This window comes from Corvus cornix, chromosome 2 (assembly GCF_000738735.6).
Source record: "Corvus cornix cornix isolate S_Up_H32 chromosome 2, ASM73873v5, whole genome shotgun sequence".
NCBI classification, from domain to species: Eukaryota; Metazoa; Chordata; class Aves; order Passeriformes; family Corvidae; genus Corvus; species Corvus cornix.
In genome coordinates this window covers 57068521-57093888 of record NC_046333.1, presented here as the reverse complement: position 1 = coordinate 57093888, position 25368 = coordinate 57068521, and the positions used below count along the sequence as shown (strand labels likewise).

The following is a 25368-nucleotide window of genomic DNA, read 5'->3' as shown; positions in this document are numbered from 1 at the left end:
CAGATTGTTGATATGAGCTACTACAGAAGCAGTAAGGGATGGCTAGTGGGAAGGGTACACAAAAGTATTTTCTTCCATTTCCTGTGAATAGGGAAGAGCTTGATGTGACATTTGCATCAATTGGTTCCATAATTTTAGGTGTCATTTCTTAGAAGAAAGAAAAATGTGTTGAGATTTTATGTTGTCCTTATTATCTCTTCAAATTCTATACAGTTCTTGGCGATTTTGTAGCCTAAAGTGTGAATCAGAGAATGAGCTGTACCAGGTATAATTTAATTCCTTTCTTTTCAAACATCCTTCAATTCAGAAGATGAAACAGACATTAATAAAAATAATGCACCTGATTTAATGGCTCCTCAGGAAGACAGTATCTCTGAGCAGAGGAGTGGGTGTACATATTGGTCTTAGAAGCCCATCCTGAAAAACACTACTAAGACCATACCATGATATTAAAAAAAAAGTGGTCTAGTCTTCTGGCTTGTATATGTAGTACTGATATAACAGGGAAACAGTTATGAAGAAAGTTAAGATGACAATAAGTGGGAATATCAGATGGAAACATCAGATAAGAAGAGAGAGGAAGTAGTTTTCCAAGCTGTCCAAAGCTGTCAGCTTTGGGTGTCCTACTACGAAAACTGAAATAGTCAACTATTGAAACAGAAATTTCATTTAACAAGTAGCATATTCTCCTTGTATGGTTAGTGCAAAGGTACTCTTTTATGTTGCTGACAGATGCTGTGTATCTCTTCTCAACCTGTGTTTCCCCTTTCTTGGAGGAAGGTTGACCTCTGAAGCAGTGCTTGAACAAGTAGCAATGGACTTGCAGAGGGTCTTTATGCTCTTGACAGGGAGAGGAGGAGAACTCATGTTTTAGCCTTTCAAGTTGTGACGAGAACATCAGGAGCATAAGCTGGCCAGCAGGGATCTGAAATCACTGATGGAGGAGAGAAAGTGGCATGAAGAGGAAGATGGCCCTTCTAAAGCTGCAAGGTCTGCATTTGCAGCCTAGTAGGTCATCACCTTATTCTGTGCATTGTAGGTGCTACATGAGGTGCGTACTTGTTTGTCTCTCAGGCACCAAGGGGAGTAAATTGAGCAGTTCACTGGCTCTTAATCCTACCTGCTTTAGTTGCTTGCAGTAGCTGAAAAATCTATGGCACTGAAGGAAGTTGTCTGTCTTTTGAAGAGAAAAAAATTTTGAAGAGAAGAAAATTTTTACTAAAAATTAAGATGTCAGACATGACATGACAGGCAAGTGTACCACATAATTGCTTTCTGTGGTTTATGAAATTAATCTCTCCAGTAAATTAGGATGGAAAGAATCATGAGCAGTGAATCCTGTGAATAAGTTGCATGTCAGAAAATACTTTTATTTGTAGAATTGTTTCAGGGATCTTACTGCTGTATTTAGTCCTACCCATAAGGTCAGAGCACTGCAGTGGTGTGAAGGACTACTGTAAGATTTCTCACTTTTTTATTCCTGCTCTTATATTGCTTTAGTTTATTTATTTTGATTAAATTTTGAATGAAAAAACCACTTTTCTAAAAATGATGCCGACCTTTGCCTTGGTCCATGAGAACACTGAATTAATCAATTTTATGGATTTAGTGGCAGCCTGCTCACCTTCCTAAGATGTTGTGACATCTTAGGAAGTTCCAGAGACTCATGTGAATAAAGGAGTGCATACAGACCACTTCTTCTATAGTCTTTCATTCAAAGCAGTAATCGTATGGTTTTGTTTTTTCTTTTTTAACCTTTAGCCTGTTCCTTTTTGTCACACTGGTCACACTGTGGGAACTGAAACATAGGCCTGTGTCAGTATGTGATGAAATCAGTGGGAAAGTTCTCAGTGTTTTCAGTGGTTTGTGGAGTGGTTTCCTCTGTCATGAAGTATCATGGGGGAGGGGCTGTTCTTGTCTGTTTTCAAAGTTATTTGAATGAGTAAGGCACCTTCTCATTGTGTCTTGAAATGTACCTTATCTATTCTCTGAAAATGGCAAACTGCAAACCACCTCCCTCCCTGCAAAACATCACATCAAAACAAAAACCAACCAAACACATCCTCCCCACCACCAAAGAAGCTGCCCTCCTTTTCAAAGCAACCTAAGTTTCACTCTCTGAGTGTAGGTTCTGGCACAGTTAGCATCTGTTTTGTTGTTTTAGGCAAAGCACTGATTATCTACATTGGATATCATGATAGAAAATAAACACCTCTGAGGAGCAGTACTACATGAAAAGAGCAGTCTAAAAACAAATAAGTGTCCTTTGAGTGAACATTTTATTTGTGCTTCAGTAGTTTGTCAAAGTTTAGATTAATAATTTCCAGCTGTGCAGGATTGTTTTGATATATTTGGACCTTTGGTGTAACAAGTCCACTCTGCCTTATAATGATGGAACCATTTTCTTTTTCGTGACAAAGTGATCAAGGCCAATAGGAAGTGACTGAATTGTAGCATATTTGTTGGAATAACAGGCAGTGTTGATGTTGTGACTAAACTCATCTCAGGGCTGGTGGTAACCTGTTCCTTTGGTTAGCTGCTTGCTATTGTGATTTATTTCTAAATTATTGTCAGCAGTCGCAAGCTGTTGGTTCTTGTCCTTCTGTTGTTCGTTTCTCTGAGCACTTAAATCATGTTTTAAGACCTTCACTCATGTGTGTGCACAGTAAATAAATTAATATCAATGTCACAATGAAATCAAAAGAAAATAATCTTCAGACTCAAAATAAACATGAATTGCTTTGATTATTGCTTCTTATAGTGAGTTTTATTGCTATTGTTTATCTGTATTTTAGTGTTAATTTTTCCTGATATCAAGAGCACCTTTTTTTTTAAGGCCATCTTTCTTAGGAAATTAGGATACTGTGATTGTGCCTGCTGCATGCATAATGCCGTCTGACTTCACCCAGTACTTTGAAGCTGGCTGACACTAGAGGCCTGAATGCTTGGTGGAAAAGCATGTGAGCTGGCTGAAAGGTAGAGATAAGAATCTGCTCTGATGGAAAAGCTGAAATGCAAGTTCTTGTGAGCATATGAGAATGTGGTTGGAGGTGTTATGAATACTCTGACTTCAGCAAAATCCTTAATACTCATCTACTCCTTACTATGTTTAGAGTCTCCAGCTCTGAGAAAGCCAAATTTCATTTATTTTGCTCATGGAACAACTTCTGTGTGTTTGAAGTGGAAGTGTGTGAAAGGGGAGGGAGTTTTGCCAAGTTACTTCTTGATTCTGTAATGTGCTTACTCTCACAGTCTCTCTCACCCCAAATAAAAAGGCTACTCCCTCTGTGGGATGTTGGCCTGAAAAATGTCTTGGTTTAAAGGACACCCATCTCAGAACCAGAACTTTTGTGTAGAGATTATTTTGACTTTGAACAGTTAAAGGAAAGGGTGTAGTTGGAAAAAACTAAAGCTTTGTAAAGCATGAACAAGAGGCATTTGAATGCCATAATGCAGGAGGTGCATAATACACTAAATAACTTTTCTGCATTTTTTTTCAGTTTTATTTATAGTAAGTAGCTTGAGAGAGAAATGCATGTATGACAGAAAGATAAAAATCCTTAAACCAGAATTTGGAGAAAAACCCCAGAAGTATAGGTGTCAAAGCATTTTCTAAATAATACCAGGGAACTGGGTCAGAAAAACTTCATCTGGTGGTTAGGTTACTTTGCCAAATGTGTACAGAGATGGTTCAAGTGCCTGGAAAAATATGTCTGTTCAGATGTATTGTCACAAAGCAAATGAGTGGAAACATAATTCCAGCAGAAGATAACAACTCCGTATTGGAAGTTGCTGCTTTTGAAGTGTTACTTGACGCATGACACAGGCAAATATTTTTTTGGTGAAAAGAGGGAGGTAAAGGCTCAATAATGTAATCTGCTGCCTCCTGCAGGAGGACCACCCTCTTAGGTTAGCAGGTCTGATAGAGATCTTTCCAGCCTGCCACCTTTGGGAGGGAAGATGGGTGGGGATGATGTTGTCTCATGAGCCTGTACCTTACAGAGATTTCTCAGGAGATGGTTTGGGTTCCTACCACTCCCAATTCTATTTCTTTTTTCCCCCCAGTACTGTTTTCTTACACTACTGAGGATCTGGTGTTGGTCCAGTGGTTCCCTAGCAGCAGGTGGCTTAGACATCAGCTTGCCCAATGGATTTACTGGTCTCTGCTGCTGTGTCTCTTTGAGGCCATTCCAAAAAAACACGAACCTGAATTGTGTTGCTAGTTCTTAGGACTGGCGTGTGATGCTAGTGTGTGTGCTTTTGTAGCAGAATAGTGCCAGCATTTCAGGTCTTATAAAGTTTTTCTTATCTGCTTAAAGGGAATAATTGTTTCCTCTAGATTGATAATATTAGCAATTGTGTTTCAGGTGAGTCTGAGAATTAAGGGCTTGAATGGAAGACAGCAAATACTGCCATTCTGCTAAAGCTTCTTGTAGCATCAGCTGTGGGACAAATGTGCCTTCTGTGGGACAGATGTGGCATTGTTCTGTAAAAATGCTGGTTTGTGAAACTTCTGGTGGCTTAAAAAAGCCCAACTCTGGGGCAACCTTGCATAATTTCTCAGAGAATTACTAATATTTATATGGTGATCAGGGATTCCTGTCACTTCCTTGTGCTATGTTGCACATGGAAATAAATCAGGTCCTGGAAGATGTGAGACACTTCAGAACCAGGTCTAGGTGACCACAATGCAAGCTGGTAAGTAATTGAGAAGTGGCAGGAAAGCCACCAAGAAAAACTGACTATGAAATAGCTGCTTTGTTTTGTAAGTTTCAAGGCTTTGAAGTAGAACCTGAGACAACGTGGAAGGTTTTGAGATTCACTTGGCAGTGACTCCACCCATTCAGTACAGGAATTGTTCTTAATGTTGGGGGATAGACCTGGTCTTTAGGAGATGAAAGTTTGAGAGCCCTCTTTTGTAGCTGAGAAAGAGCTTTAATCTTGATGCATCCCTTAAATCTGTTGAGTGGCAGTGGTTTGAATTTTTGCCCCAACCATCGATATGTTCAGTTGTGTGTTCTTCTGCCTGGCATGTTTGGTGAGAGTGCATCCTTTTACCTTTTAGAAAGTGTGTGGTATTTTCATGACATAAGAAAAGTTGTTAAGTCAAGTGTGAACCTGCTTACTTTCCCCCTTCTCTGCCTTTTCTTCTGTAGAAACTGGAGGGAAGAAGGGTTCATGTTACTAGTTAATATGCCTGTGTCCTTTGCTTAACTTTTCTTTGAAAATGGATGGAGCAAAGGAGCAGAACTTGGTCTGAATCCATGTCTGCAGCAGGGACTTTTGAGGATTTGGCCAAAGTGCTGACGTATATAGCTCTGTTGTGATCTGCAGACAAGTGTTTTAGCTATCAGAGAAACACTGCAAAATGAATTTCCAGGCCTAGTTCTCTCACTTGTGCATGTGTATTTTGGGATGTTTCTTGTCATCAGATGAAAGGGTGTATGCATTCCAGAAATGTGGAGTCTGAATGTAAGCTATTATTATTTTGATGAAGTATGTTTACATGTAAATCCTGGTGTTTATTTTCTTGGGACATACAGGATATAGTAATTTACTGATAGATTAAATAGAGTAACAAAGTTATAAATTTCATATATGTGATCCATTGCTTCTTGTTCTTGGCCTTGTGGGCAATCTCCTGGTGGTGAGGCAAGAAATAATTGTGTCACTTCCTTGATAGGTCTGTCTCTTCCATCTACTTTGTACTTAGACATTATTGCTTTTGTTCTTTTTTTCTTTCTTCCAAGCCACACTACAAACAGACATATGACTATATCTAAATCTTCTTCTCATGAAAGGATCTAAATGAAAATTATCTCTGTCTACATTTTAGCTTTCCTGAGAAATTCTGCATGTATGCTGCCTCATCTGCTGTGTGTCACAATATCACTGACAACAATATATTTGCAGGATCCCATCCACAGTAATCAAAATTCTGAGTCAATTGACACCTCTTGTTAATTATTGGGAAGGCATAATAAAAAGGAGATTACAGGCTCTGACTAGCTTATTGAAACAAAAGGGATTTAATGTACACAAAACAATGCCATTTTGATAATATTAAGGCTTAAAGACAGTGTTATTACCTTACACCTCTCCTTCTGTATATTCTTTTTCCCCTTCCAGCAAACTTTTCTACTTCTAAGCCAGTTGAGTCAGGGTCCTGCTAGTACTACTTATGTTCGTTTCAGGTATGGAAATTCTCCTTATCAAGTTTAAAAATTCAAACTTGAATATTACAGGTTATTTAAATATGAAACATTGGCAGTAATTTAATAACTAAAAATAAGTGTGAATGCTGCTGAAAACTTATTGATAAATGATGGAAGCAGGGCCTCTGAGAGAGCACATAATGCATTATAACCAATTCTAAGTAACAACTGGAATTGATTGTGTTTGGAACCCTGTAAGGTTATTTCACTTGAATTAAGTTTCTCTGTAGAATCCAGGTGTTCACCTTTTTCAGTGTTGAGAAATAAAAACATTACTAGCTTTGGAAGATATTCACTGATGTTCCAACCCAGAAAATCCAGTGGCTTACAATATTTTTCTTATTGCCATGTACTCAGCAGGACTTTTCTTTGCACATGAACTTCTTTGATAGCTCATGTATACAAAAAGATGTTCTTCCATACATATGTGTTTGAGGAATCTTCCATTTCTTTTAGGGAGGGTAAACTTCTTGTTGCCAGTGGATTATTATCATACACAATCACGCTCAGCACGTTCTAATGGAAGTTTACCATCCTTTTTCTCCACTGAGATGCACATTGAGACTCAGGCATGGTGATCTTGGGACTGTACCTGAGGCTGCCTTCGTGCTGTTCCTGGACTTGTTTTCTGTCATCTGTCTTGAAAATGCAACACTGAAGGAATTTGTCTGAGGTCAGTTGCTGTGATTAGTTAGGTCAGATATGCCCTTCAGCTTTGAGATCTGGAAGACTTTTTGTTATCCCAAGTATGTTGTAAGAAGTAGTGCAGAGGATGCATATCTTGGCTTGTGTTTTTTTTCTTAAATACTGTCTCAGATTAAGTATTTTTCCTTTCTGTATTGTTAGAAGAACATGTTGAAATTTTTAGAGAGCTTAATCATTAATTATTTTTATCTTTATCTCTCCATTAACAGTTAGTTGCTTTCTGACAGAAATAAGATATTCACTTGTTACTTTTTTTGCAAGTTCTTTTATTAAGTTTGGTTGTTTTATTTGGGGTTTATTTTATTTTATTTTTTTTTAAACTACCTGTGCACACATCTGTCCCTTCCCTCCATATCCCTCCATGATATGTCCATCCTTTCCTTTATCTTTTGTAATTACTTATCCTCTTATTATAACAATTTCTGGTTTCATTTTAACTACTTCCTTTTAACCAGTATGGTGACAAAAGCTGCATCATAGTTCAAATACAGTGCCTGTAGCTGTTGGTTAGCACGTAGGCACAGATGTACTTCTTTGATTTCCTCCTTTTCTTTCCTGTTTGTGCCTGTTTTCATTTATAGCTTAGTCTCAGTGTAATTACACACATTCACTGTATGCCTTCATGCTATTTGTCCTGTTCTTAAGCTGGTGTTGTTACTGTGTCTGTAGTGACAAGGATGCTACTGAACTCCTTGCCAATTGTTGAGTCAGCTGCAGGGGAGAAGAGCCAGGGTGGGAGTTCTTGTCCTGGGTGGAGTGGGCAGGGAGAGGGCTGTGGGCTGCTGGAGGCTGCTGGCACTGGCAGAAGCCACACAAAGTGTGGGTTGATGGCTTTCATTTATTTATTGGCTTTCTAAACAGACAGATTTATTAAATGATGTCCAACCTGCTCTCCTTTGTCGATGCCAATTACTGATGCAGTTTTACAGTTAAAATAGCAATCTATGCTTGCTCAGAAAAAGGTTTTTTAGCTTATCCAATCGAAGAATGATGCCAGTTCCATTTGTCAAATTCATTATCATTCTTACCATGTCCTGGCTTGTTTAGATGTGGGAAGTCTCTGATGACTGCAGGTTTGCTTGGTTTGGAGGGAAAAAAAGTTTTTTTGTTTAAAAAAAGAAAGAAAGAAGCAGTGATGGTTTATTTTAGCTCTTCAGGCACAGAGAGGAACCAGATACAAACAGGATGTTTGTTAGAGGCATCTCCTGATGACTTTGGAGACGCACAGAATTCCAGAAACTAGAGGACTGCATCTGGAGAAATACTTAAGTGATTGTGTTGTTTTGATTTGGTTTTTTTTTTCACTTATTTAGTTAGTTATTACTCTGGTATGGCTCAGTTACATGTGATTTGTCTGGCCATCATCAAAGCATGACAGAAGCTCTGAGAAGATGAAAGGAAGTGCCTAATTTGCTTGCCCTTTAAAAAGGTATGCTATAGCACTTCAGGACTTTTTCTGTTCAAATCAGTAAGAAAATGGTATTTTTATCTTTGAAAGTAAGTTTGCAGTAACTAGAGTTAGATTACATATATATTTTTTCTATCTTAAGAACAGGTTTTTTCAGTGGTGTGGAGACAATGCTTAGTCATGCATTTTACATGGGCATATAGACAATGGGCTCAAACGACGAGATTTGTGATGATATTCAACAACAAAAAAGGTATGATATTCAATAAAATGTTTCTTCAAAAGTAAAAAAAAAAAAGAAAAAAGGTTCTATTATATTTGAACAAATACTGTCATGGAACACAAGACTCTTTTTCTTAAAGTTCTGTCTTACACATGAATTTTGACAGTGTTCTAACTGAGATGCTCTGTTAGGTTTATTCCCAGCAGTAATTATTTCATTCATCCACAGGTGGGGCAGAAATGACGTAGACTTTTACAGTCAAAGTGATGTTTCATTTTGGTATTGCCAGTTAAGCTTCAGAGAGGACACCAGTGTGAACCTATGCCCCTGGGACCCAGCCGGGCTCATGAGTATATTTAATACTCACTGCTGAGGAGGTGATTTCAAGAGACTCCTGGGGTTCAGTGGTGATGCAAGACTTTGGATGTTCTACTGTGAGTGGACCCTTGTCTTGGAAGCCTATGTGAATTGGGTTTGTTTTATTGTTAAGATTTGGCAAAATGCCATGGCTATCTTCCTTGTTCAGTTTCTACTGCTTGTGAAAAAAATTAGAAGGCCTCTTGGAGAGGAAGGTAAAAAATGGAAAATGTAGTTCTTTTTCCTTGTGCCAAGGAACATAGATGGAATGGGAGATATTCAGTTGGAATATATTAATTACAATCTGAGTTTGCTTCTTAGCCTTCTTCAAGATTTCAAATAGATACTTAATCAGGAAGAAGTTAGACTGAACTGTCACCATTCACAACATCACCATTTTGCCTCAGGACCACATAACTTGCACTCATGGTGTGTCACTAATGGTATGAGCCACTCCGAGAGACAGCAGCATCCAGAATAAACCCTGTGTCACTTACTATGGCCTTTAACTGGGTACTCGGATGGCAGAATTTCACCTGGAGTAAAAAAAGAGACTCAGTCTCCAAGTTCAGACCACCCTGTTTATTAGAACCTGTTACACTGGGAACTGACCAGCTTTGTGGAAAAGAACCTGGGGATCCTGGTGGACATGAAGTTGAATGTGAGCCTGCAATGTGCCCTTGCTGCAAAGGTGGCTGCTGGTATCCTGGGGTGCACTGGGAGGAGTGTTGCCCACAGGTGAAGGGGAGGTGATCCCTCTCTTCCACTCAGCACTGATGAGGTCACATCTGCAGTACAGTTCAGTTCTGGGTTCCTCAGTATAAGACATGAAGAAGAGCCACTGAAGTGATTAAGGGACTGGAGCATCTCTCCTGTGAGGAATGACAGAGAATTGGGACTGAGAAGAGAAGGTACAGTGGGGGATCTTAGCAATGCCTGATGGGAGGAAGTACAGAAGACAAAGTCAGGCTCTTCTCAGTGGTGCCCTGTGACAGGACCAGAGGCAGTGGGCATAAACTGAGACAGGGAACTGAAAGCCTCTGAACATCAGGAAACACATTTTCACTGTGAGAGTGACCAAGCAGAAAGAGAAGTTTCCCATTAAGGTGGTGGAGTCACCATCTGTGGAGAAGCCATCTGGACAACCTGCCCCTCTTGTGCACTGTGATTTAGGTGGCCCTGCTTGAGCAGATGGGTTGCACCAGATGACCTGCAGAGGAGCATTCCAACCTCCACCATTCTGTGACTCGTGAACTTTTTTTACAGGCTGCTTTCTTTCTGCATTGTTTGGAAGCTTTTCGCATTGCTTGTGTCACATGCAATTGAGTTATTGTTAGTTTTGTCATATGTGATCACCTATAATATTCTAATTGTTTCTGTAAGGAGAAGTGATTTGCTTCATATGTGATTCCATATGGTACACTGCAAATAATTGAGGTCCAAGTGCTATAAAGACTATAAGAGATACTTTTTTGAACCACTTGTTTATAAAAGCTTAGAAGAAATCTAAATGGGAAGATTCTCTAGAAACATATGTAATAACATGTTTACCTTTAGAAACTCATTCCTATCCACTGCTCATCTGCCAAAGACACCTCTGGAAAAGTCCTTCTGTTTCTTTCCCTCCCCAAATCCCAACACTTGGTACTCAGGAGCAAGCAACACAGATCTTATTGCTGCAGTTTGAATTTTTTTCCTCTTATAGGCATCTGTAGCTTTTCCTCTTATCAACTGTTTCCATGAGGAATTACAAAAAAGGGGGCTCCTGTTTGCTTTTATTAATATGCATAATATGTGTGCTTAAGCTTCTCTTCTCCCTGCTCTTCCGAGAGGTTAGTTTCAAAAACAGGAGGCTCTGAGGAAGTAACCTATACATGGAAACCACCTGTATTTATGAACCTTTAAAAGAACCACATGCTTCCTACAGAAATAAAGCATCTTTTGTCTGGAATTATTCCTTCGTAGCGGGTGCGCAGTCATTTTGGGGCTCCAGATTGATTTTTCTGGAAAGAGGAAACATTTGCTGCCAAAAGTGTCAGAGTCAAAAATAAGCTTTGCCAAATAAAGGGAATTCTGCACCATGTCTTGAGTATTCTCTTTGTAAAAGGACACTAGGAAAGCTGGAGAGGGACAGCATTAGAGAAGAGTGAGGAACATTTTTTCTGGTTAGTAGTGGGTTTAGGCAGTAGGGTAGGAAGGGAGGTGCTTTTCTTAACATGTAGTTCTTCCTCCACAAACCTAGGGGAAGGGGGAGTATCCCATCACACTTACTACTGCTGTGTGCAATTTTTTTCCTTGGTTTTGACATTTACTTATTCCTTAGATATATTTTTAACTTTATATGGAGTTGTGTGGAGCAAATGCAGGCTAGTTGAAACCTCTCAATTCTTGATCTGAAATGTGGCCTTTAAGTGCTTTTTATGGTGAATTGCTCTGCTTATGGACTTGTTCCTGCAATGTTTCCAGTTCTGGAATTGGCATTATCATTAAGAAATATCCTGTGGAAAAAAAGCTGGGGAACCAGAGTCTAGCCAGAATTACTCATTTCATCATACTGGCTGTCAACAGTACTCCTGGTTGTAATTTTGGCTTTAACACTTCGGGGTCTAATGCTTGATTTCTAGGAAGGGGTCTGTGAGTTGATGATAATAGGGTTATATTCTTAATTTGAAAAGGCTGTGTTGTACCTGTAAGTTCTTTGCTTATGCATAAAGCTGCTGTCAACATCAACAAAGCACAGCTGAATGACCTCTATTTCTGAAAGAGAGGCATACTTTTATTTCATTTTTCTGCCTAAGACTGGCACATGACCACATATTTTACTATTTTACTTTTTTACTCCTTTTTTTTTTTTCAGTTTGCCCTTTAAGAGGTGAAGTGCCTTGTATTAGCTTGCATACATACGGAATTGTTGCCATTTCGTAATAGCAGGATGATGTGCATCTTGCAAACTTGTTCATGAAGCTCTGTCCTGAGCACCAAACTCCTTCAGTAGAATAGTTCAAAAGATTGTGTGCATTGTGCTAGAAGATGGTACCCTTAGGCTCCTGCTTGATCAAGGTGGGGGATGCTTTAAAACTGGGCCATAATTAAGTGTGCAGCAAAACAGATTTATTATTAATTTAAGTTTTTAAGAGAAGGGAGTAAATTATGTTCACTCTTGCTGCACAGTTTTGGAAAAGAAAAATATGCATTAATAAACAATATGTCTGTAATTAATTAATGGTCCCCTGGAGAAGGTTTTCTCCCAAACTAGTTAATTGGTGTGTAAAATACTAAAAAATTAATCCCAAAACACATCATGAAAAATCAGCTATGGGTTAGTGAATTGTGGTCATTAAAGCAGAGGGGGTTTTTTGCTGTTTGTTTGGTTTTGGATTTTTTTTGTCTTAATGGCCAAAGTTAACAACCGAGACAAATGGAAAACAAAGCACCAATGTTGAGGTGCATTTTGACATTTCTAATTAATGTGCTGTGCCACTAAAAACATCATAAAGGTCTCTCTAGAACTAATGTGAGCTATAAACCTATTGTTTACTCTGGATTGATTTGAAAATTAGTATTGATTACTGTTTGGTTTTTTATTACTTAGGAAGATACGGGCAGGGCCTAAATATTAGAGTCCTCAAATTCATCATTCCCTGTTTTCTGTTATCCCTCTTTAATCTTCTGCTGTGTCTGTTATTTTTCTCCCTTTTCAGATAGACTGAGAAATCTCTTGAATTTGGTCACAAAAACACATTTCAAAAACCTACTGTTCTAACCTAGATGGGGTCAGAGTTTTAAATAACTTCTAATAAGCAAGTTACCATGTATTTCTCAGTTGGATTCATATTATTAACTGAAGTAGATTTTAGTATTTGGTTCCTAAATTCTTAGTAAAGCTGTTGCAAATCATGAAGTGCTCTGTGCTTTGTGTGCTGAGAGCCTCACTGGCTTCCAGGGAAATACATGAACTTGTCAAAAATGTGCATACTCGTAGAATCAAAGCCTTAATTTGTAAAATGATACTTAATAAGAAAAATGGGCACAAGGTAGTAATTTTTCTTGTTGAAAACAATAGTTATTGCTCAGGTAAATGTTAGCAGCCTTGATTGATTGCTGACAAGAAGTGCAGAAGTGATTAACATGACAATGTACAAGTCATGTCATAAATTTTTTTGTCCCTTGCAGCCACAGCAGATATGTAAACTGGTCTTTCAGGTTTAGTTTAGGTTTTTTTGGAAGAAAAAAGGTGTGTTACAAAAATCTTGGGAGAGGAAATTAAAATTCTTCCATACTTAAGTTTTCCTTATGAAGTCTCTATTTAATGCTGCTTCAGCCTGATACCTGTTTTCTTTACCTATTAAAGTGAAGCTTTGATGCATGCATAGGTATCTCCCCCCATCATTTTTCTCCCCCACTACTAAGTCCTGTTATGTTATGCTTTAATATGAGCAGATGAATTCTTCTTTAGGCTTATTCTAAGAAAATGAGTTTTCTATCTCGTTCTGCATTCATCTTTGACTATATATAATTTTAAAAAATTGGCTGGTTTTAAAGAAGCGAATGTTCAAGAAGTAGCAGAGGATATTGGAAATACTCATAATGACTTTCAATCTTTTAAAGTAATAAACACAAATCTGCTTTCAAGTAAAAGGGAATTTTTGGTATTTATTCTAAGGCTATACAAAACTGTTGTAGCCAAACATGAATGCAAGTGCAGGATAAATTAATTTCTGTCTCTAACAAAATACATTCAAACTACAGATATCCAGTGTTAGATACGTTGGGTCTTTACTTGCTCATTGAATCCTGTTATACCTATTGCATATAAACTTTACCGTCTTTACTTGATACAAATTATTTCCCTCATGTTAACCAGAGGGATTTGGAAGAGGAAGCTAGCAGCTATGTTGCTGGTGTGTTCTCAGCTTTTCTAGATGAGAGACATGCAGCCGTGCTCCTTCTCTGATTTTAGCTTGACATTTTGAAGGACTTGGGGTGGTAAAAGTAGAGGGAGTCAAGAATGTTTCTTCCTTTGCATGGCTTTACAGAAGGTGTCACTGTTTTCTTTGCTCTCTCTTTGGTAATCTATCAAGGTGCCTTCTGGAGTCCTTCTTGGAAAGGCTTTGCTGAAACTGGACAACCTAAGTAGGGCAATTATGGGACAGCTGTGTTGTAAGGAGAAAGCAAATATAGTAGGATTGTTAAGCCTGGAAAAGACCACCAAGGAGAATTATGACAGATGCGCAAAACTATGCATGATGTGGACGAGTTGAGTAAAAAAAGAATTAAGCTGGCAGAGGGAAGTTTTTGTGGAGAGCTCTACTGAACTGACCTCATTGCTTCATGTTGCTGTTTCTGCCTTCCTGCAGTAAAGGTGCTTCAGGACTGGTTCTGAGGGTAAAAGCCTTTGCAGGGCTTGGGGTGGGGGTGAGTTTTTTCCCCAAGATGTGGGACAGTGAAGCATGTCTGAGCAACAGAGCAGATGTTGGAGGAGGGGAGAAATGGAAAACATCTGGAGGTGACTCTCACTGGAAGAGTATGTGCACTCCCTCAACAGAAACCACAGAGCTTATCTGTTGAGAGACATAGAAAGCGTACTGGCTGGGTGGTTTCATCCAATATTGGCATTTTTATGTTTGGAGCTAGGGGCACATAACAATCACAGTGACATGGTAATGTTTCTTAGGGGTAATTTTGTTAAACAATGCTACTTTTGCTGGCAAAACTCCAGGTGTAGTCTTGGCTTTGTACTGGTTCATCTTTTGCAGTTTCTGATTTATCTTACTCAAATGCCTGGCATAAATGAAGAGAAGAAAATAATTCTTTTTGCAGAAATGAGTTGACTCTTAGAAGAGAGCTGGAGCTGCTGACTAATCAATCACAGAATAGCCTGGAGAGAGTAAAGAGCAGAACAGTGAAGAAAAACTGGACTATAGTGACAGATCTGGGTGTTTCCGAGGGAGGGGAAGATGTTTTATTACTTACACAGTATTCAAAATGTGACTTCATATTCATCCTCTAGAGATTTTACAAACCTCACAAAAATGCTAATGAAAAGCAAGTGTTTTATTATGAAGTTGTCTTCTTTCTACCTTCTTGAAAATTCTTAAATATTTTAAAAGAACTTAAAACTAAACTGTTTTCTATTAAAACTAAACTGTTTTCTATTTAATTTCTATTTGCATTCCTAGTCAGAATAGTTTCACCTTACAACTTGGATTTCCTGTGCAGTATTTCCAGATGGGACCACAGGGACTTGTTGCTTTAATTTGTTTGTATTCTGTTTCCTGCGAGTTTGGATACCACTGTGGGCATTTTTCTTGTGTATATATGTATGTGCTCTTTTGTTTAACACCAGGGAAGAGTTGTGAGTAAAGGCTCCTTTACTGTAGAAGTGTAGTATGCCTTACTCTTTGAGCTGGGAAACAAACATTTTACCTATTCTTCAAAGTACTGAGATTTCAGATCCCTTTTTTGTCTGTAACAGGATGAAAGGCCTCCTCTCTTCTCTCCTTAAAGAAGGTCCAGCCCACTCTAGACAAGCTGATAGAGTTTCAGCATGCATATCATACAGCCCAGCTGTGTTTTGTGATCACCAGATAATATTCTCTTTTACAGAGTTGAGGAGACAGCTAGGTCCAATTTTGGTTCTGAAAAATCCTTTCTTAAGGGCATCTTTCCAGAAACCATTATGCTCCTACAAAAAAAGTGGAAATTTTTTGACCAGGCTAATTTTCTGGGGGTTTTTTTTGTTGACTTGGTATGTGATAATGCTTTATATTTAATAAAGATTATGTATAAGTTTCGACATATTTTTTAAAGTTGTGCTTATCATCATCCGTATTTCAGAATCTTTTGTGTACAATAGTTCAGTTATCTTGCCTGTAGCTCTCATAGTAATATACCACAGGCTATTGTATGTGTCAGCTTCATTTTTCTGCTTTGTATGTCTATTTTTGTGGAATCAGTTTCATTTCCTCTTTTCTTTATGTTGGTGTTTATGCTTCAGAGTACTGCTTGTCTCAAATTAGCATATTTTTTTTCAAATGATAACATTAGTTTTTATCTTCACTCTGTAGAGTTTTTGCAGTGGTGGTGCAGTTTGTGCTTCCGCTGTTTGGGGTCTGACAGCCCTGCCATTAACTTCAACATTTCCATGAGTTCATAAGTATGCAATAGGACACCTCTGTGTAGAAAAGTGGCATACAAAAAGTTCATCTGAAAGAAAATAATTAATTTGGAAGAAACGTCAGTAGGCCGTTTTGTCTGGGCTCCCATTTGGATATTTTAGAAAATAATCATATACAAAGTACCTAGAAAACAAGGGAGGCTGGAGGCTTGTAGTTCTGCTTGGAATTTAAAGAAATACAGAAGCCCAAAATATTAGCCAATATTCTCTCCTTTATAAGGACATGTTTTTTTCTTCTCAAATATAAAGGTAAAAGAAAGAAAGAATAGGGTGTGCACTTCTGTTGGCATGCAGCCTCATTCCAGAAGTGTTATAATTTACAGTTGTAGCCCATATTTGCATAACACTGGAACAGAAACTGTAGTTACAGTATTATTGTGAAGAAATACTAAACTTGCTCTGTTTTGTCCCTGGTTGTTTAGTTACTAAAATCTACTTAAAATACCTGCAGCACTTCCTAAAGGTGCTCTGCACAACAGCGTCCTTTCACAGAGATGTTTCTTGGTAATCCAGGGTTCTGAACCCTACAAGATGGGGGTTCTGGAAATACTTTACAATATAGAATCTCTTTTTGTTCTTAAGTATGCCCAGATGATCTTGCAGTTGTATTAAATACTTTGTTTTCATATGTAGAGTTTGAGAATGTGATACTTCTGCTATTTCATTTCAGCAAGTGATGAGTGTTTAAGTCTGTAACAATATATTTTAAGCAGCATGATAACTTTACGTTTCACAAATATTTACATTAGAGCTTTTTAATGAAGACCTTATGTGGTGGGTTTACCCCAGACAGCAGCTAAGCACCTACCAACCCCTCCTTCCCACCCTCCCTCCCCTCCCCCTTGCAGTGGGATAAGAATTGAAAGAGCAAAAGCAAGAAAACTTTGTGAGTTGAGATAAAGACCATTTAAAAAGTGAAGGGAAGAAAACCCCCAAGTGATGCAAAGGCAGTCACTCACCACCTCCCACGGGTAGTGATCCCAACCAGTCTCTGAGCAGCAGCTGCCTTGGAAAGTTCAAACCCCTAGTTTTTATGGCTGATAATCATGTTATGTGTCACAGAATATCCTTTTGGTCACTTGGGGTCAGCTGTCCTGGCTGTGTCCTTGCCTACCTAAAGTTCTTGCCCACCCTCAGCCTACATCATGGGGGCAGTGTGAGAGGCAGAGACGGTCTTGAGTCTGTGCAAGCACCAGCAGCAGCAGCCAACATTGCTGTGTTACCTGTACTGGTCATAAATACAAGCAGCACCAGATGGGCTGCTATGAAGGAAATGAACTCGGGGCAGCCAGGGGCAGCGCACGATACCTTGTTGTTCAGTTTACGTTGCTACAAACAGCAGTACTTAAATGCTTTGAAAGGGCATTAACCTTGACTTTGCAGTACTCTGGAGGCTTGAGCTCCTGCTCTGAGAGCTCTAAGAGCACCATGTTTCCCAGAACAGCTGGGTTTTATGAAAGAAATGTTTTCTGCTGTTACTGTTAAGTGAATAATGATGCCAAACGGCATTAAACTGTCTGGTGGCACATGAAAACTTTTGATAATAACTGCTGTTTCTTGATACATTTTATATTAATCTTACAAGGAAAGGAGTATAGCTTTACTGATGTCATGACAGATGTGCATATCAATTTTTATATCCTGATCACACCTTTAGGTTGTGTTTGTTGGATCTTATCTTTGTGTATCTGGTTTTGTTAGCATGAGTGATATGTGGTATCTTACTCTATACCTTTGTGGGATTTCCTTGCTGGGAGAGGACAGTCTAAAGGAAAGGTCTCAGGACACTGAAATCAGGAACAGCATCCTAATTTCCTTTCATTTGTCTAGCAAAGACACATTGTCCAGGACCTCTGTAGTTGTTTACAGATCAAAAAAGAAACAGTTGGTCCATTCACGCCTTCTGGCATAATGGCACCTCATATCTTATATCTCATATCTTACTCTCATATCTGCCCATTTTCCCAGTAGATTCTAATGTGCTGAATGACTTGCATTCAAGAGCCATTGATATGGAGACTGCCATAAAGGGGAAACGAGAGTATATTGTTTAGAAACATCTGTCAGATATATAAAGGAAAGAAGGAAAGAAAAGGAAGTGAGAAAGAAGGAAGGAAAGAGAGCGAGAAAGAAAGGAAAGGAAGAGAAGAAAGAGAGAAAGAAAGATAGAAAGAAAAAGATGATTGGCAGTGGGTACACTCCATCTTTTATTGGTGTCAATGTTAGAGAGAGAATGGGGAAGGCCACAGATGGCTTCAGATACCCGTTGAAGGATCAGGACCTACAAGCTGGGTTAGAGGGGTCAACTAGATATACTGGCAAACAGAAACTTGGAGAGTCATTTGGAAAGGTGGACTGCCTCCTCTTCAGACAATTAACTGAAATACAAGAGGATGAAGTAATTCAAACAGAACCTAGATTTGATGTAGTCTACTGAAATATCATCTGTTTCTTGAAAATAAGGTTTTCAGATGAAGTGAATCAGAATTTTATCATCCCCAAGGTAAAAAATGGAAAAAGCAGGGGAAGTTAGGAAAGGTTCTGTAAGTGCACATAAGAAAAAATTATACTGAAAAGTGATTAAGTACTTAAAAAATGTCATTTGATCTAGGAATTGGGTTTTAACATGAAGCTCTGAATGTGGCATAATAATGTCAGCACTCCATCTACTAGGGTGATTTACTCTTTCAATTATTTTAATGTTGTGAGCCTTCTCATTTGGGAGCTGCAGTTGATGAGCAAATTTCTGTTCAGTGCACTAGGAAGAAGAGCAGGAATTCCTGTGTCTTTGTAAAGCATCTCATTTCCCATGCATTTCAACATTTGCTATTCAAATAATATTGAAGTAAAAAATTGCTCCCATTAATTAATGAGAAAGAAATGTTGACTGTATTTGAAGAACCTCTGCCCAGAAGGGAATTTAAACAAATTTCAAAACATGCATGAATAATCAGAAATCTATGTGTTAAAGTTAGCTGATGCAGCAGGGTTGTTTCTGCAGGTTCGTTGGCATCTTTATTCAGTAGTGTGTAGACAGTACAGCTGTGAGAAGGTATCTGAATGAATTAATGTTGGGGTGCATAAAGATACTGAGAGGAAAAAAGATGTCTTGGCCCACAGAAATTAAATCTGAACCCGTGTGGAATTTTCTAATAGGGCAGGAAAATCTGATCCCTTACAAGATCAAAACAAGAGCTGAGAAGAGCACATGTTGGTGGCTTCCAGGCAGTTTCAGTGTCCAGTGTTAGAGAAAAAGATCTTCATAGTCAAACACCTGGAAAAGTTAATTAGTTTTCAAAATGTCATGAAAGGAAGTAGTTTAATAACTTATTGTGGGTAAATTAGTATAAGAACAAATAAATTCCATCAGCAGTTTGATCATCAATGCTGCCTATGTTTTCTTAGCAGGTAGTTTTGTCAATATAAATTGAAATTGCTTTCATTATATTTTGGGGTGTGAGATTCAAGCAAAAAAGAGTAAGAATATGTCACTTCACCAGTGTAATTTCCTACTAGTTGTGGTCCTGAGAGCTTGTGTCTGGTAGATCTGATGAGGAGAGATAGTTAATTTGGGGTTCTGAAGTCTTTTTAGCTTAACGTGCTTCATGCAGAGGGATATAATTTTCTGTTTGACTTTCATCAATGGCATTTGTATTTGTATGTCAAAAGCAAGCAGTGGGAAGGAAAGGAACTAAATAGTTACAAAATGAAGCTTTTTAAAGGGATACTTAAAATGTTTTTTAAAAAATTTCTTCTTGCTCTTGCTCCTTCTTCCCCTTTAAGCACAAATAGCATTTTTTAAAACTGGTGAGGCAGATTGGAGCACTTTTCTATCACTGGAAAGTACACAGAATATAGTGGTTACATATTTTTGAGGGCAGGAGGTTTGGGACAGTTGCTGAGAGGAAGTGGGAAGTCCCAAGACGTTTCTTTTTCTTTCTTCCCTGGCACTTCTGGGGAATGTCAGCCATCTGAAGTGAACTCTGCATGCTCAGAAAGTAAAACATTTGCCAAAGTAGTTCTGCAGACTATACAAATAAACTCTATGTGGCAGAAGGATGGCAGAGAAAATCTAAGATTGACGATATTTACTGTCACTTCCTTCAGTTTTGTAGTATTACTGAGACCTCTCTAAGAAGAAGAAGAAATGCTTTATTTTTCTGCTGTAAAGGCTCTATTTTGCATTGCTAAGGAATAATATGTGGGAAAGAGAAGGTGCAGGACACTATCATTTATTTTGCCCATCAGTGAGCAATACTTTGAGGCAATAAGCAGATTCTCCTATAGCTGTGCTCAGCATGTTGGAAAACAAATAGGACAGTGCCTCCTTTCCAGCACAGAAGGCAGAAAGCAGAGTGAGAAGAATAAAAAAAAGTGTCTAGCCTGGCAGTGTTACCAGAGTAAGAGAATCAGGAGAGGGAATGATGGAGAACACAGGGAAAGATTTGGAAACTGAGTTATTAGTTGGGACTGCATAGAGAGGCTTTTAATAGTGTGTCTCTTTGGGTTTTTCCTTTCTGAATCATGTCATACCATTCATGGACAAGTCTGTGAGGAAAAATATCCTTCAACCTTTGTGGTTTAAATGTGAATGGAGGCAGCTGGTGGGAGTCATGCCAGAGGTTGCTGTTCTGCTGTCCAAAGCAATTGCCTCTGAATTACTTCCAAGGATTGAGCAAAATGGAGCTGGTATTGCTTTATGAAAAGAAGTTTCTTTGAAAAAGGTGTTCTTGTGATTGTGTTGTCATGTGTCTTTCAATCAAATAATGTATCAAATCAGTGCATTTTTTAAAGACTAAAGAAATATTGATACAATGTTATTAAGGGAAGTGGAATCAAAACAGCTATCTTTCCAAAAACCCAGTTTTTGATGGCTGTCCAAGTCTGTGGTGTTGGTTGTAGATTGTGGGGTTGTATACTGTGTTCCCCCCTCTAGATCAAGGTAGTCAAATGATCTGCTTCTCATTCCTATTTGGAGGGTGATGTAATGTATTCAAGTAGCATTGGGATGCACACTGTGTTTTGGCAAGGCCATTTATTGTCTCCACCAGTGATTGCTAGGAAAAGTAGTTTATCTTGATGGTAGGTTTTCAATCCCATGCCCCCTGAGCTGTCTTCAGTTGATGAGCTAATTAATTGGTGGAGAGAAATGGTGCTGAGACCCTTGCTGCATAGCACCATGAGCATCCTTAGATGTGGAGGTGAATCGAGTACGTAATCCTAAACAAACTGCTCATTGCTGGATCTGTGTCAACCCACAGCAGCTGCTGGTTTTGAACTTGGGAACATTTAGGCTTGATTGATTAACTACTAAAATGATGTTAGCAGTAGGATTTGGATATATATTAAGCACCTGATAGGAACACTTGATAAATGTATGCAGCTGCAAACTGGTGTCTGATCTAAGCAGCGTTGAGGTGAACGGGATATACTCCAAATAAGGTTAAGTGAAGCGTCCTTTTTCCCATAACTGCACTGATCAGTCACATTTGTAGGCATTTGATAAAGTTGTGGTTGGAGCTGCAATATATAAAATCCTTTAAGATACCTGGTTGGCAGACTCTAAATGTCAGGGTGGAAGTGTGGAGGGTTGCAGTCTGTGCATGTGCATAGCTTTGCATCCTTGGTTTCTGTGCATCAGTGTCAGATGCTGCCACAAGTTCAGAAGCATTTGATGACCAGTAAGTCCAGATAATCCTTTGTTCTTGTATTTCACTGCCACCATATTTGTACGGTGTTAGAAGGTACTTTCTCCCATTGAGAAGTATGTAATGGCAGCCAGCTGAATAAATTATTTCTTTGGCTGAAGAGGTAAAGGCTTTTGAACAGAAGTCCTCCTTTCAAACCTGGGCAGCAAATGTTCCGTCCATGCCAAGTGCATGTTGTTTGTGCTTTCCCTCTCAGATGTGGTAATTTAAAATGTAATCATGTGAAGGATTGTATTTATTTTACTCATGTGTTACTAATCTGTGTAATTTAACAGCAAGCAGGGACATAAACTTCATTAAGATCCAGATGATAAAAAAAAAATTGGCTGAGGTCCCTCCTCTCATTCTGATATTGAAAGCAAAAAGTGGCACTGGGATGCACAAAACTGTGATTACAAAAGCTGTTATTTTTTGCTGATTACTGCATTATAACCTGGGGTGATGGTGCAGCGGTGTTAGAAGTAGTCTTCCACTTGTGCAGTCTCTGTGTTGTCTACTGTCTATTTAGTTAGATTTGTTTGGTTTGTTTGCACTGGCACCTAGGATAAAAAATAGTCCTTTGGATGACCAACTGCCTTTTGCTTGCTGCTGGGAGCAGAGTGGTGAGTCCCTCCTCTGCAGCTGGGGCAGAAAGTCAAAGAAGCCAGTTCAATTCTTTAGGTCTTCATAAAAATGAGAAAAAAAAAAGCTTTTTATCTACATCTCAGAGTTTCTTTTTGGTGCCAGCTCTCATTTATTCTGAGAACTCATCGAAACAGTGGTGTTTGGTTTTGGCAGTATTTATTTGAACTTTTTGTTACTTTTATACTTATTAAGATACTTTTGATGTAGTGTTAGTTTGCAGGAATTGATAAAATTTCATTACAGCTGTTCTTATGAGGTGACTGGGGAGGAGGAGTCAAAGAAACTAATGTTACCTGCCTGTTTCAACACTTAGGTATTTTTAAGCTGACTCTTAAATTCTGTATATTTTTTTACCAAATAGCTTGATTACCTTAGAGCATGTCTGCACAACAGCAGCTCAGTGTAAACTATTTGTTATTGCAAAGTCAATCCTATAATGGTGGGGACGTTCAAAATGTACTTACAACTGATGTGTATATGCTTCATATGTATTTTTTGACTATTTAGATGGGACATCTAGATGAGAGTAAATGAATAAAGATGTATATACCTACATATAGTAAAGTTTATTATGGTATAGACATACAATACCTGTAAATACCTAGCACTGGCACAGAAAAGTTTTCAAAAAACATGTTAGCAGACATTAGTTTAGATAGCAGGTTCTCCTGGTATAAGTCCCAGTTTTAGAAATGTGTAGCTACCTGTGTTCTGTACAAATACATGTTTTAATTTTGGCGAGCAGGCTACACAGTTTCTAAGGTGCAAATGTGTGAATCTGTTTTGAAAAAAGTTACCCTTTTCCTTATATTTAACAAGCAATGCCTGATACATAAAAAAGCATTACATTTTGATTTTTTTAATAAAATGCTATTTTTGCTTTTAAATTGGGGTTAAAGGTATGTGAGGATGCAAATAAAAGGTAGTGGAAGTCAGTATGAAAAAAAGAACATTTTAATTTGCTTTATGTTTGTCAGTACAGGAAACTACCTCATCATCAGTAAAAGAATAAAAAGCAAAGGGGTGAAGAGGCCTGGAACGTTTTTGATGTAAGGGCAATTTATGGAAATAATAAGCCTAATTTTGTATAATTTTATGCCCTCTAATGCTTGTTTTGAAATAAGACTTGGAAATAACTGTACCATCACAGTCCAAGACTGCCACCACTGCAGGGTGCAAAGCTCAAACCAAAGTGTGAAGCAGGTGAAGCCTGGGGCCTGAGAGTTTGGGTCACTGCCACTGGGGTTAGGAACCAATCCCAACAACAGCACTTGGAGATTTTTGCCGCAGTTTCTCATGATGTTGACAGCTTCTTTGAATTTGGCCCCTCAGTCTTGTGGGATGTCTCTTAGGCTGAGGACTTTAGGACTGGTTTGGATATCTCACGTGTCAAACTATTTGAATGTGTCTGGTTCCACATTTGGGTAACGACTTTAGAGAGCATGAAATGTATTAACTACAAGCTTGTATTTAAAGCCGCGAAGGGGTAAACCCCAAACTCCTTCAAGCTGCTTACGTCTGTGTTTTTCTCTTTTCTGTATGGATAGATAAGGCTGAAGCTAAGCAATGACGCTATGTCTAGTGGTTGTTGAGTGTAGCATATTCTTTGAGTTCAACCAGTTAAAGATTTCTAGCTCTAGAAGCAAGTTTTTGAGCTGTTGCAACTAGCTTCCATAACTTATTTTTTTTTAACTTGTATTTTTTTAACTTGTGTGGGCAAGAATGTTTGATATGCTTTCTGGTTTACTACAGCAGCTTTTTTACTGTACAAATACCTTCAAAATTTTTCTGGCAGTTGCTTTCTTGGGAAGAGGGAATGAATTTTAAAAATGTATCAAGCCCACAGTTCAATCAATCAGTATATTTAAAAAGGTTTAGTATGGAAAACAGATATTAAATGGTCTGTATTTGTTGTAAGTAAAGGTTATTCAAATGAACTGGGACTGTATTTGTTGTATACCAGCTATTGGCAGGAGTCAGTGATTTGTCATGTGATGCATTACTAGAGTGTGACAAGATAGATTTTGCATGAGAGTAACATTTTTTTATAACATTATTTTTCTTATTGTCAGAGTAGAGCCCTGAAAATAGGTGTCATGCATGTATTTGATTGACTGGGTGTGAGTTCAATATGAATTAAAACTTACACTGTGACTGAGAAAGCTGGAAAATTCTTGTGTGCAACATCCAGTGATTTAATTACTCAAGTATGGCCTTTTGATGTTTGAAACTCTGACATGCACTGGGGTATTTTATGTGGTGGGAACTGCCTTTAGAAACAGAGGAATTAACTATAGAAATCTCTTGTGGAAAATGAATGCTTTTGTTTCTGCCATATAAAATAGTTGTAGTCTCTGGAGTAGAAGTTCTTTCTTCTTGCTTATATCCCCTTTGGATTTAAAGCGTTGTCATGGCAGTAATTTGTAGGCAGAAGAGCCATTTTTTTTTCTGTAGGGTATTTTTTTTTTTTTACATTCTGTTCTTGATTGTGAAGTCTCTCCAAGAAAAAAAAAAGATGACTTGAAGAATGAGGTGCAGCATGGGTTAAAGCATTTGACAACCTGTTTGATTAAGCTGGTTTTGGCAGGATTAGTCATATGGCATTTGATGTCCAGACTTTTGATTAGTCGTGGTGTTTCAGCAAAGCCTGTTTGAGGAGGACGTCAACATTGTACAGTGTGGTGAGTTGACCTTGGCTGGACGCCAGTTGCCCACCATCCACTCTATCACTCCCCTCTTCAGCAGAATGCAGGAGAGAGAAAATAAAATGGAAAAAATTTGAAGATCAAGATAAAGGCAGTTTAATAGAGTAAAGGTCACATGCATGGAAGCAAAGGAAAACAGAAGACTTTATTCTCTACTTCCCATCAGTGTCCAGACACTTCCCAGGAAGCAGGGCTTCAGTGTGCCTAGCAGTTGCTCTGGAAGACAAACACCTTAAAGACAAATAC

At 38.4% G+C, this 25368-nt stretch overlaps 1 protein-coding gene and 1 long non-coding RNA gene across 4 annotated transcripts in view; both read left to right on the top strand.

Annotated features, from left to right (window-relative positions):
* CDK14 (cyclin dependent kinase 14) overlaps window positions 1–25368 on the top strand; it is a 319768-nt gene that overhangs the window by 8472 nt on the left and 285928 nt on the right. The gene's annotated exons all lie outside the window — the stretch shown is intronic.
* Window positions 8219–13131, top strand: LOC109144540. Its single transcript, XR_002045372.3, has 3 exons — window positions 8219–8349; window positions 8471–8581; window positions 8780–13131. It is a non-coding gene; the product is annotated as an uncharacterized LOC109144540 (long non-coding RNA).